The sequence below is a fragment of the Pseudophryne corroboree genome, chromosome 7 (assembly GCF_028390025.1).
Source record: "Pseudophryne corroboree isolate aPseCor3 chromosome 7, aPseCor3.hap2, whole genome shotgun sequence".
NCBI classification, from domain to species: Eukaryota; Metazoa; Chordata; class Amphibia; order Anura; family Myobatrachidae; genus Pseudophryne; species Pseudophryne corroboree.
This window is the reverse complement of record NC_086450.1, coordinates 419,294,413-419,308,610: the sequence shown is the minus strand read 5'-3', so window position 1 is coordinate 419,308,610 and position 14,198 is coordinate 419,294,413. Positions and strand designations below refer to the sequence as shown.

At 44.6% G+C, this 14,198-nt stretch overlaps 1 long non-coding RNA gene across 1 annotated transcript; it reads left to right on the top strand.

Annotated features, from left to right (window-relative positions):
- The first annotated feature begins 2,035 nt into the window (after positions 1-2,035).
- Positions 2,036-5,177, top strand: LOC134943810 (uncharacterized). The gene is made up of 3 exons (XR_010181770.1): positions 2,036-2,115; positions 3,408-3,962; positions 5,090-5,177. It is a non-coding gene; the product is annotated as an uncharacterized LOC134943810 (long non-coding RNA).
- Positions 5,178-14,198: the final 9,021 nt, after the last annotated feature.

Genomic DNA, 14,198 nt, shown 5'->3' with positions numbered 1-14,198 from the left:
TAGGAGCAGGTAAGTGTCCTTGGCCTGTGTTGGAGCTTGTTTGTTGGAAGTGTCTGTATGCTGTTTTTGACTGTCATTTGTGTTCTCTTGTAGGATTTAGTTTTTTTGGTGAGAAAAACCAATTTTGTCTTCATTTTTGGGTGTGGTCCACAAAAACAAGACTTTATTTCTTTAGGAGCAGGTAAGTGTCCTTGGCCTGTGTTGGTGCTTGTTTGTGTTTGTTCAATTTTTGTTTTTGTTTTTTTGGTAAAGTTTGCTAAACAAAGTGTTTGGGTTTTCCAGGATTGATCTGCAAAGTAGTGTTTGTCTTTCCTGGACTAGGTACTAAATTTCTTATTTTTTGGGTTTTTTTTTTTATAAAGTTTTTTTGCATTAATATATGTTTTTTATATCCAAATATTAAATTTAGTTTTATTTGCTTTTTATTTTTGCATTTTGGACATGAATTCAACACAGAAAAAATGTACGCTCCTGCAGTAAGTTGACACCACAATTGTAAAAACAGTTATTTTGTAAAATTTTGGAAAACTTTGAATTTTTATTTTTTTACATTTCTTAACATTCTCTCCAAAAAGTGTGTGATGTCAATACATATTGCGGCAGAAGCCCTACCTCCCCAACCCACGCCAGCACTCCCACCCCAACCGCCAGCCCCACAACCACAGCCGGCTCCTCATCAACCAAGGCAACGGAGGCGTGCTAGGCCACCAATTTTCAGAACCCGTGTCATACTTTTTGGGATGCCAGATGATGTGGTGGTGCGTAGATACCGGCTGCCACCACATCTAATCCTAGACACTCTCTCCATAATAGAGAGTGATCTGGAGTCTGAAATTCGGTATCCTACAGCAATACCACCATTGACACAATTCCTTGCAGTGTTACATTTTTTGGCCACAGGATCATTCCAGCATGTTGTTGGAGACCTGGTTGGCATGTCGCAGGGCCAGTTCAGTAAGGTCCTGCGACGTGTCTGCCAGGCTTTCATCAAGCGTGTTAAGCAATTTATTGCTATGCCTTTGGATGTTGGTGCCCTAGATGTGGTGAAGCGGCAATTTGCGGAAGGTGGTAGTCGCTTCCCACATGTTATTGGGGTTGTGGATGGCACACATGTTGCTATTCAGCCACCAAGACATAATGAAGAAATTTATAGAAACAGGAAACTGTTTCATTCTCTGAATGTAATGGTTGTTTGTGGGCCATCCCTCCAGATCCTTTCCCTGAACGCAAAGTTTACAGGAAGTTCCCATGATGCGTATGTCATTAGACAATCAGGGATATGGCAGAGATTAAGATCAAGTCAACGACCAGACATGTGGTTATTGGGTGAGTTGTTGCTCAAATATTTTAGTTACAAACTTACAAAAATATATGAAATTTGTGATCTAAAATTTTGCTTTTATTCCAACAGGAGACCGTGGATATCCTTGCACCCCCTGGCTCATGACTCCTTACCGTAATCCCAGGCCAGGACCACAGATGGCATTTAACTCCGCGCTTACTGCCACTAGGCAGCTGGTGGAGCGCACAATTGGTGTCCTGAAAGGGCGCTTTCGTGTGCTCCACCGCACGGGTGGCGACATCATGTATTCGCCGGAGATGGCAAGTAAAATAGTGGTCCTGTGCGCAATACTCCATAATATCGCGGTAAGGAGTAGTGTCGAGCTTCCTCAGGCAGAGGAATTGCCTGATGAGGAGCCAGGGGTTGTGCCACGCTTCGGTGGGGGGAGTGTGACACGGAGGGGGAGCCAAGTGAGGGCAAGAATTGTAGCAGAACATTTCAGGTATAGTGTTTTTAACATTTATATTTGCACAAATAATACAACCCAGTATGCTTATGTATTTTTAAACATGATTGCATTTAGTATGTTCTTGTAAAGTGATTGGGTAATGCTGTTGTTGTGTTGGAATGGTTTTTTCTTTTTAAACACAAAAAACAAAAACACGTTAAGCTGACAATGTTTATGTAATAATTTAAATACTGTAATGATAATAAATAGTGTCCTTATTTATTTTATATCCTCAAATCCTGATTATGTAAACAAACACACAAACAAATGATCCTCAATGTTTGACACTTTGTGACTGTCCAGCTGAATGATCACACGACCTGTGGTGAGTACACAGATATGTTTAGTAATTTTCAGTAAAGTCTGTGTCTCTGTGTGTTTATTCTAATTGTTTCTAACAAACATTTTCGCTTCTGCTAATGCAAATTTCCGCTCGTGCAAAATAACTCTCTGCTCTTCACAGCATTGCAAAGATCAATAAAGTTATTAGAAATGACATATTTTTGGCCAATCACATGCTAACAGACACTATAAATATATGCCCAAATAAGGAAAACGCCATTGCCATGATGCGTGCAGCACCGTTCTCCAGGCGGGAGCTCCGCGTGCTGGTAGCGGTGATGGACCGCCGCGTAGGCCGCGTTGGGCGCTTCATCCCCAATCGGGTGAAGCGCGAGGCCTACGCGGAGGTCCGCCGCCTGCTGCGGACTCGCGTCCGCAGCAGGCGGACAATCATCCAGCTCGAGAGGCGATGGAGTGATCTCCGCAGGCGGACTCCAGATTTGTTGGCGGAGATCCGCCAGCAAATCCGTGCTCTCCATACCCGAAGTAAGTTACATTACATAAGATTTTTATCTTAAAATGTGATAATGCTTGATCTTCCCAATTTTGAACAAAAGGTTTTTTGTAAACCATTGTGCAAAACCATGTGCACTGCAGGGGAAGCATATGTAACATGTGCAGAGTGAGTAAGATTTGGGTGGGGTGTGTTAAAGCATCTCAATAATTTGCTGTGTTTAAATTAAACAGCCTGTATTTTCCATGCCCATAATTGAAAAAGTCCACCAAATCTAACTCTCTCTGCACATGTTATATATGCAACCCCTGCAGAGCACATGCTTTTGGACAATTGCAAACTAAATTCCAGCTGTAATCCCCTTTGAATTACCTACATTTTACAGTAAGTGGTAGGCTAATTGCAACCTTCAGTCTCCTTTTTAGGAAATTAGGTCAGTGTGTGTGGTTAGGGGAAACAGTACTGACTGTAGTAAAGTGACACGAAACAAGTGCATGTTTCCAAGAAATAAGAAGCAGCCAGGAAACTGGTCCAAAATACTTGATAAGTGCTGGCTATATAATAAGGGCCCTTGAATAGTAATCTGGTGATGTTGCCTAGACAAATCACTATGACTCAATGGACTAGATTAAGGAATGAGCTTCAAAGTTAAAGTTTGGCTTCATTTTGTTTGCTATGGCCAACATGAAGAGGATCTTAACATGTTTGATTTTCTATTTTAAATTTTATTAAAAAAAACATGTAACATAACATTTATATTTAAAAATCAATACTATGTAATTTGGCATGATTAAAAAATGTGGACAATATTTTCATTCTAGGACAACAACAACGGCACAACTCCCCACCCCCTTCCCCTTCCCACTCCCCCTCCCCTTCTCACTCCCCCTCCCCTTCTCACTCCCCCTCCCCTTCACACTCCCCCTCAGCTTTCCAGTCCCCCTCATCTTCACAGTCCCCCTCAGCTTCCCAGTCCCCCTCAGCTTCCCTGGCCCACTCCACTTTCCATTCCCCTTCTCACCACACCTCTCCATCTCTTTCTGGGACCCCTTCTCCTCCTTCCCATACCCCTTCTCCTTCCACTTCGACATCCCCATCTGAACCCCCCTCACCCTCTATTGCTTTAAATTTCTCTCCGCCCCCCTCGCCCTCTCAATCAGACCCCCCCTCTGAAATTGCGGCACTAATCCAGCCTCCTTCCCCCATCCAGCCTCCTGCCCCAATCCCTCCTCCTTCCCCAATCCCTCCTCCTTCCCCAATCCCTCCTCCTTCCCCCATCCAGCCGCCTTCCCCCATCCAGGCAACATCCCCACCAAGTGAATGGGCAGAGGAAGCCCCTGCAGAACATTCCGGGAGTCTGGATGTTTCCGAGGAAAGTAAGTTTATTTAAATTTTATACAATAAGATTACCCACTTACACTTACAATGGCAAAACATGCAGTGTTGTACTGTTTGAATTCTTGGACCCTGGAAAAATAATTAAACATTTCATCATGGTGTACATGTTGCCTTTACATATTTGTGAGTGTCATTATATGTACAGTGTGTATGTGTGCAATGTTTTGTGTGTCCACTCTAGGTTGACACTCATTAGGTAGCCAGGGTTGCCAGGACAACAGGGTTTATATGTGTTACTTTTTCAGTGAAACAGTTAGACCTGAGTGGAGTTTAGTATGTTGTTTGCCTTTTACACTTGGGCCTGTGTAGTCTGAATATTTACACTTACAAATCACATGCTTCACTTTGTTATGCAGCCTAATGACACACTGTTTTTTTGTGTGAAAGTTACATTCTCAAAATTAATAATTGTTCGAGTCAAACATGTTTCCACTTATTTAGTAAGGGCAGCTTTCAGGGAGTGTGGGAATGCTATGATATGTTGGGCTGCTGAAGATGTGTTTATGCAGTGTGATGATGCAGGACCAACCCCCTAAAAAAATAAAAAAATAAACAACAAATGGGAATGAATGCCAACATGGTGTCACATTGACGAAGATGGTAGTTATCTTTAACATGGGATGTCGGACATAGCAACCAATAAGATTATACTTAAAAAATTGGGAGCCACTTCTACAATATAATAATCATATTTTGGCTTGATTGCTATGGGCAACGTTCCATCTTAAATATAACTCACATAGTAGTAAATGTAACACATGGTCTGGAACACTTTAAAATCTGAAAAAAAGGCTGAGCAGGCTTGTGTGTTCTGCTAATGATTGTACCATAAAACAGCCAGGATGTAGTAATTTTGCCATTAAAGCAGACCTGTCCAAACTGCGGCACTCCAACTGTTGAGAAACTACACATCCCAGCATGCCCTCACACAGCTTTGCCATTCCCTGACCACAAAACTGTGTAAAGGCATGCTGGTATATGTAGTTTCACAACAGCTGGAGTCCAGCAGTTTGTACATGCCAGCATTTAAGTGTGCTTTGCGCCTTGCTTGGCTAATAAGTAATGTAATTAAGTTATTAATGTTTGTGTTGCATCTTAATTTCAGATGTTGCAGTTGGAGATCCCACAAGTTTTGCAGGGATTCTAAACACCATGCGCCAACACCTGCAAGCAATGCTGGATTGTGTGGACCATTTGGAAAACTTTGCATAATTTAGAATATTTGATTTACCAAAAAAACAAAAAAAAACAAAAAAAAATAAAAAAAAAAGTTGTTTAAAGTTAACCGGGTGTTGTGTTTCTTAATGCAAAAAAGGATCAGCAGATTTGCAGGTAGAATTTTTATGACAAAAAAATTACACACATCTAACGTTACATTTTTACCCAAAAAAAAAGGATAATATTGTGTTAAGAAACATGTAAACACCTTCATTCACAAACAACACCTTTAAAAATTAAAAAAGTGAAGAAAAAAAAAAAAAAATTTACACTTTGACATGTTGATGGGCAATTATGGCAACAAAGTGTTAATCTGGTTTTGTTCACAGACTTAATTGTTTTTGAACATTAACAATCAAAACACTAATTGGGTTCGTAATTGAAAAGGGCTTGTGGTCTTTAAAAGGAAAGGTGTAATTGCACTTAATAGTCCAAAAAAACATTTTTGTGCGTTTTACCTTAAAAGTGTGCACTTTTACGCCAAACTTTGTAAATATACTCAAACTTAGTATTTTTACGATTAAGTATGTGTTATTGCGATGATTTCGCAATGCTGCGATGGTTTTGCATTACTGCGATGTCATTTGGCGTACGCCCACTTTGTGTAATACTGCGTGCGAATTTGCAAAAATACGTTGAGGGCGGAAGTTCGCAAAATTACTACATTAACGCAACTTTGCGAATATGTTGTGCGTCCGAAAAACTTAGCGATCAACTCGGAATGAGGGCCATAGTTATTGTTACAAAAATCGGGTTATTATTGTTGTGAGCCATCTTTCAGAGGCTCCTCTGTTATCATGCTGTTAACTGGGTTCAGATCACAGGTTATACGGTGTGATTGGTGTGGCTGGTATGAGTCTTACCCGGGATTCAAAATCCTTCCTTATTGTGTACGCTCGTCCGGGCACAGTATCCTAACTGAGGCTTGGAGGAGGGTCATAGGGGGAGGAGCCAGTGCACACCAGTTAGTCCTAAAGCTTTCTTTAGATGTGCCCAGTCTCCTGCGGAGCCGCTATTCCCCATGGTCCTTACGGAGTCCCCAGCATCCACTACGGACTATGAGAAATAGAATTATCGGTAAGTAAATTCTTATTATTGCCATCACCTGTGAAGAAACAGCTTTCTTATCAGTTAACTAGTTCAACACAGGTGATGGAAATCATAAATTAAGAGGGAAGTCTAGAAACAGAGCATTTTGTACCTAGTGGGGCTGGTCATGTTGGAGGGTCTGCCATTCCAAATAGTTTGTGACATGGACCCAGGGGCTTATGGGAAAGGTCCTCTCAGACGCGTAGCGTCTAATTTCCCTTTGTGGAGAGGACCTTTGCTGTGCGGTGCGCGATGACGTCATCGCGCACCGCACATCATTTCAGCGGCGCTCATACTGTACAGGGTGCGTAACTGACCACGCCCCCTGTATGAAGCCACGCCCCCATTGCCTGCCCGGGGCGCTGCAAGCGCTCGAACCCGGCCCTGACTATAATGTCTGCCACAAAGGGGGTAAACCCACAGGCGCTCCTGCATCATGCAGTGCCTGCGCCAAGGATTTACCTGAGGGGGAAGTTTTAACTGATGGTTTGTGTACTGGGTGCCATATATCTTCCAGTAAGCCCGCAGCCCTTGTAGCCAATCGGGAGCCACCTTGGTCAGCGTTCTGCAGTATGCTGAATATGCTTGTGACACGTCTTATGCCCCCTTTGGGACCTCAAGTGCCATTGCAGCCACATACTGTCCCTGTAGTTAATCCGCCTTGGGCGGACATTCTGTCTACCCAGATACAATTAAATCAATCTTTGGTTAGACAAAAGTCTACCCCTCATCCCTCTGGGGTCAAGGGGTCATCTAAGTGGGCCGGTTCCTCCTCACAATCCACTATTTCAGATAATTCTGATGAGGATGGGGAATATACTGATCCGTCAGACACTGATACAGTTGCTTCTGACGAGTAACCTACAACTCAGGTTGATGTTCCTGACCTAGTGGAGGCTATTAAGCTGATTCTACAAATTGATGATGAGGTAGATCCCACTACTGCGTCTAAGATAACTGATAAGTTCAAACGTCAGAAGGTTACTAAAGTAGTGTTACCACATTCTGACCATTTAATAGAAATACGTCAGGAACCCTGGTTTTCTCCAGGAAAAAAAATTCTCCCTGTCTAAGAAGATGCTAGCTCGTTATCCTATCCCTGCGGAGTTGAGTAACAAGTGGGAAACTCCACCGCCGGTGGACTCTCATGTTACCCGTCTTGTGGTGTCATCTACTCTGTCTGTCACTACTGTCACTTCACTGTAGGAATCGACAGATAAGCGTGTGGAGGGATGCCTGAAGTCTATTTACTCCCTTACAGGTATTGTACATAGACCCACTATAGCAGCCTCCTGGGCCACAAAAGGAATTGAAGCATGGGTTCAGGCATTAGAGGAAGAGCTGCCGCAGGATATTTATGACACTGCCAGACAATCTGTCTCATATTACCACCGCCTTCCACTATATTCAGGAGGCATCCTCTGAGGCAGGTGTAATGGCAGCCAAGGCGTCCACTACGTCTATACTGGCTCGCCGAATTATGTGGTTGAGATCCTGGAAGGTGGACCTGGACTCCAAAAATACCTTGGAGGTGCTCCCCTTTAAGGGAGACATCCTATTTGGGGAAGTTATGAATACATTTGAGACTGACTTGGCGACTGCTAAGACTGCGTTTCTCCCAAGTACTAATCCTTCTGCACCGAAGGCAAAGAGTACCACTTTTCGTTCCTTTTGACCTCCAGGGAAAACAAAGGGTCAGGCGTACCCGAGATAGGCTCGTACTTCCAAAACCACTAAGCCCAAACCTAAACAATCCTGGGCTGCCCATCAGCCTGCTTCTAAACAAGACAAGCCTGCTGCATGATGGGCCGGGCCTCCCCTTGGGGGATCCAAGGGTGGGAGGCCGGCATCTGCAATTTGCCCAGGTCGGGTTAAGCACCACTTCAGACTCCTGGGTGTGGGAAGTTGTCTCTCACAGGTACGCAGTCTCTTTCAAAAGACGTCCCCCTCGCCAGTTCTGCATGACGGTTATTCCTTCGGATCCGTTGAAAGCGCAAGCTCTACACCTGGTTGTGCGATCCCTCCTGGACACAGGAGTGGTAGTGCCAGTACCTCTGTCCCAGAGAGGCAGAGGATACTATTCGACCCTGTTTCTAGTCCCAAAACCCAATGGGTCCTTCCAGCCTATACTCAACCTCAAATCATTGAACAAATTTGTGAGAGTGTCCAAATTCCGCATGGAAACTCTTCACTCTATTGTACTGGCCATGGAACCCGAGGACTATTTGGTATCCCTGGACATACAAGATGCTTACCTGCATATACCTATTGCCATATTGCATCAGCAATATCTGCAGTTTGCTATTGGCAACCTACATTATCAATTCCAGGGTCTGCCATTTGGACTGGCCCCGGCCCCTCGGATCTTCACCAAGGTCATGGCCGTGATGATGGCCCTTCTCCGCCATCAGGGAATCAGGATCCTACCTTATCTCGACAACTTGCTGATCCTGGCAAACTCCCAAGATGTTCTCCTCAGTCATCTGGAACTGACGGTCCAATTCCTACAAGCCCACGGGTGGCTCAGCAACTGGAAAAAGTCCTCGTTGGTCCCTGCTCAGAGCATGGTGCACCTGGGGGCACTGCTTGACACACACAGACAAAGACTGTTTCTGTCTACAGAGAAAGCCCTGAAACTTTAGGACAAGATCAAATACTTCCTTTCTCGCCCAAGAGTGTCGATACACTCGGTGATGCAAGTACTAGGCCTCATGGTGTCGGCTTTCGACATGGTAGAGTACACTCAATTTTATTCTCACCCTCTGCAGAGTTTAATCCTTTCCAAGTGGGATGGCCTGCCTCATCGGATCAGGTCTCAAATGATCTCCTTGACTCTGGAGGTTTGTCTGTCATTGAGCTGGTGGCTCCAGGACCAACAGTTGAGCAGGGGCCGACCCTTCTGGATCCCCAACTGGGTTCTACTGACTACAGATGCCAGTCTGCGGGGTTGGGGAGCGGTGCTAGAGCAACACTCTCTCCAGGGTCAGTGGACCAAGGAGGAATCTCTCCTCCCGATAAACATTCTGGAATTGCGGGCAGTGTTCAATGCTTTGACTCATGCCCTGCCTCTGATACAGAACAGTCCTGTTCAAGTACAATCAGACAACACCACCACAGTGGCATACATAAATCATCAAGGCGGCACTTGATGCCACATGGCAATGATGGAAGTGTCAAAAATCCTTCGTTGGGCAGAACGCCATCTGCCTGCAATATCGGCAGTGTTCATTCCCGGAGTCCTCAACTGGGAAGTGGATTCCCCAGTCGTCAGGACGTACACGCCGGTGAGTGGAATCTTCATCCGGAAGTCTTTCAACTCCTAGTAGACAAGTGGGGCCTACCAGATGTAGCCCTGATGGCGTCTTGACACAATCACAAGGTTCCGGTCTTCGGATCAAGGACAAGGGATCCTCAAGCAGTGTTCGTGGATGCACTGGCAATTCCATGAAACTTTCAGCTGCCATACATGTTCCCTCCGGTGTCACTCCTGCCTAGGGTACTATGGAAGATCAAGAAATAAGGAGAAATACTACTTTTAGTCGCTCCTAGCGTGGCCCAGGCGGCATTGGCTCTCAGACCTGCAGGGTCTATCAATCGAGCATCCTCTTCTTCTTCCTCAATGCCCAGACCTCCTCATTCACGGCCCTTGTGTCTACCCGAAACTGGCTACACTGGCTTTGACGGCGTGGCTCTTGAAGCTTCACTCCTAAGGGCCAAAGGATTCTCTGAGGTGGTTATCCAAACTATGCTAAAGGCCCGCAAACCGGCTTCTGCACGGATTTATTACAGGGTCTGGAATTCTTACTTTACCTGGTGTGCTGCTAAGAATTACGATGCATACAATTTCAGAACTTCCAGACTTTTGGCGTTTATGCAACAAGGCCCTTTACTTAGGCCTTCGTCTGGCCTCCCTCAAGGTTTATATTTCTGCCTTCTTGGTGTGGTTTCAGGGGAAGATTGCGTCTATTCTTGACGTTCATACTTTCACTCAAGGCGTCTTATGGATTCAGCCTCTCTATGTCCCTCCTGTGGCTCCATGAGGTCTGTCTGTTGTCTTGAATGCCCTACAAGAGTCTCCATTTGAACCTCTTGAGTCTGTGGACCTTAAATATCTTACGCTTAAGGTCGTTTTTCTGCTGGCTATTGCCTCTGCTAGGAGAGTGTCAGACTTAGACGCTTTGTGCTGTCGTCCACCCTTTCCGATTTTTCAGTTACCGGGCATTTCTCAGAACTCATCCCGATTTTCTACCTAAGGTGGTGTCATCTTTCCATCTTAACCAAGAGATTGTGGTTCTGGCTTTTATCACTGGATGTGTTACGTGCTCCCCATATATACGTGGAGAGAACTGCCTCTCTCAGGAGGTCCGATACCCTTTTTGTACTTTTTGGTTTTCACAAATGTGGCTGGCCTGTGAATAAGCAAACCTTGGCCAGATGGATTAGAATGGTGATTGCACAAGCATATGCACAGGCTGATCTTCCAGCTCCTACTGCTATCAAAGCCCATTCTACTCGGTCTGTTGGACCTTCTTGGGTGGTCCACCGAGGCATGTCTGCTGAACCATTGTGCAAGGTGGCTACGTGGTCCTCAGTGAACATGTTCATTAGGTCCTATGCCTTTGATACTTCAGCCTCCCAGGATGCTTCCTTTGGATGCCGGGTTCTTGTACCCACTACGGTGCGTCCCCTCCCATGAGGAACTGCTTTAGGACATCCCCGATGTATTCCCTGTGGAACACAGTATACCCCACTGCAGAAAAGGAGATTTATGGCACCCACCCTGATGCACTTAGCTTCTTTGGGTTTGTATGGCATTAGCTGCTGGTCCCTTCTCCTGTCGTGAGAATGTGGTTCTATGTGACTAACATCTGCCTTCTCTTTTACCTGCTACTGCATTGGACTGGTTAACGAAACTGAGCTCCAGTATCCGGAGGTGGGGTTATAGAGGAGGCCATGCAATGCATCCTGGGAACAGTCAAAGCTTTAGTCTGTTGGTGCCTCTGGATCAAGATCCAACGCTACACCCCCCAATGTATTCCCTGTGGAACTCAGTGTACCTCGCAGAAAGAAATGTAACTATGGTAAGTCTACCATAAATCTCCTTATATCCCTGATGTGGAGATAAGTCACACTGTTCCCCTTGGTATATCTATGGAAGAATGTGTAGTATTACTGGATCTTATATATTATCAGAGAGGTACTGAAAAGGACAGTGTTTAAAAGGGGAACAGTCGGGTAACCCTACATGGTGCCTGTAATATGTTATCATTGAGATCAGATTACTGTAACGCCACTCTCTGTAATCAGACAGTCCGGCATATAAGTATGGGATTATATGATATGCTGATCCAAGTAATGGCTGTTGGGAATATTTCTAATCGAGGCCACATATAGGCCTATAATAATCCCACTTATTGTCCATATGCTGAAGTGTGACATTCCTGTGTAGTTCTGATACTTCATATATCTTGTCTTCCTGCTTTCTTCTCCCATAAGAACCCGTTGTGCTTGTGTTAGTCTCGTCTGTACAAACAGAATAGCTAATATCCATATTTTGCTTTGCAGAACATCAGAAGCTGTGCCACCGTCCAGGACCTGAGGGATGTCCTAACTGCACGGAGCAGAGGCCGCAATGGGTAAGCTGGCTGTATAGTATAGGTTGCATTTTGGTTCATTATAAAAGTATGCTAGGACAACTAAGAATATAAATACATAGCTTTATTACTAGAAACAGGATATTTGCATACACACTGGTCACATGACCATTCCCATACATTTACCTTGCAAATTCAAGAGAGCACTGACCTAAATTGTCTGAATAAGGTCTTGGGCTGTCTTACCCACCAGGCCAACCTCAGTGCTCTGTGCCATCAGCTGTAAGCGTCTCTTGATCTCTGAAGGGAGATGTCGCCATTAATTCTATGTTTTGGTAAAGCTGGAAAATCCTGGCTACCTCAGTGCCTGATTGGGCTACAGGTATGTGACTGAGAGACGTTTTCTTGTCACTTGTCTTGTATGAAAAAAACAATGGTGTCCGTGTGTTACTGTGATAGTAGGAAAGCGCTCGTGTTGTTATAGTCACAGAGCTGGGTTTACTTTCTTTACTTAATGTTACAGCCATTATATCACGGACCTCAGGAACATCCTGGGAGCCAAAAGAAACATCAAGAGCCGAAACAACCGCAGCATGGCCTATGGCCAGAACAGAGGCATTGAGGTAATGATATCTGCAACACTGAGGGACATTACATATAAAGTTATTTAGAAATAAAAGGGATTCATGTCACATTCACAAATGTTCATTTTCATAAACATTTTAAGTTAAAGTTTTTTCTTTCAACAATTGTCATGTATCTGAGTGCAGGCTTTAGTGTTCGGTTGTCGTGGCTGTAACCACTTTCCTGGTGTCGTCACATCTGCCGAGTTGTGACTTGCATCTGACCCTATACATTTACCTGGCAAACCCAAGAGAGCACTGACCTAAACTGCCTGAATAGGGTCTTGGGCTGTCTTACCCACCAGGCCAACCTCAGTGCTCTGTGCCATCAGCTGTAAGCGTCTCTTGATCTCTGAAGGGAGATGTCACCATTAATTCTATGTTTTGGTAAAGCTGGAAAATCCTGGCTACCTGAGTGCCTGATTGGGCTACAGGTATGTGACTGAGAGACGTTTTCTTGTCACTTGTATGAAAAAAACAATGGTGTCCGTGTGTTACTGTGATAGTGGGAAAGCGCTCGTGTTGTTATAGTCACAGCGCTGGGTTAACTTTCTTTACTTTGTCGAAGTCAGAAAAATGTCTCTATGCACGTTGCCATATTTGCACCGCACACTGGTCCGCGCTGCGCGTGCGTGCGCTCTCCCGTGGAGGCGCATACCCGCAATAGCGTGCACTCACAGGCGCAGTGTGCGTATTTACGGTAGAGTTTACGCAGTCGTAGCGTGCGACTCATTCGTTACATATTTTCACAATTAATGTAGTTTATAGATTATGGTCCCTTTGATAGATTCTGAAAGTTTGGTTAATATAGAATGTCCCTGAACGGAGGAATCCCTCTTTGTATTGTGCGAAGGGTCTAACAGGAGTCAGACAGTGGTGTTTGGTACCTATCGGAAGAGTATTTAAATAGCAATATTCCGGTGTTGGTTTGGAGCAGATTAATTGCTCGTGCGAATAGTTATGGACATAAGAAGTTATGTCCATTTATTTATTATTATTTGTCCTTACTTAGTCATGCATCTGAACAGTTGGAGACAGGCATCAGTAGGTCTCAAATGTCTCTTTGACCTCAGAGATCCCCCAAACAATAGTTTGCATGTTAAGAGGGCCTCATATCTACACATGCATAAGGTAAACACAGGAATAGTAATTGAAGATCAATTGTACTCCAAATCAGTATCTTTCCCGCAGACGGAGTACAATAGTCTTTAATTACACTGAGCTTTTGAGACTCAATGAGGAGGGTCAACACCTGTGTTTACAAATGGGGCTGGATTTGTATACAGGAGAATGAGGGCTGAGATGTCATTGTCTCAACTGAAAGTGGACATCATGAATATAGAACAGAACCCAGACAGGATTCTGTTTTGTATTCGCCAAACAATACCCCCTCCAGAAGACAGGAATGTGTTAGTTATCACCCATTGTTTTGCATAACCGCCCTGGCCACCACTGATATGAATCAACTTGTGACCTTTGTTATAATGCGAAGCCGAGTTCCTGCGTCCAATGGACAGTGAGACTGTAGGGACCAATAGATTGCATTGTGTGAGCAGCATAAATAGGCAGGCCGACCACATCCAGCTCACTCTCTCATCAACGGTTATCTGCTGATAGCCGGGAGCTGGATATCGAGGCGCAGGCGATCATACCCTTTGTGCGTAAGTTTCTCTCCGTAATCATTGTCTTT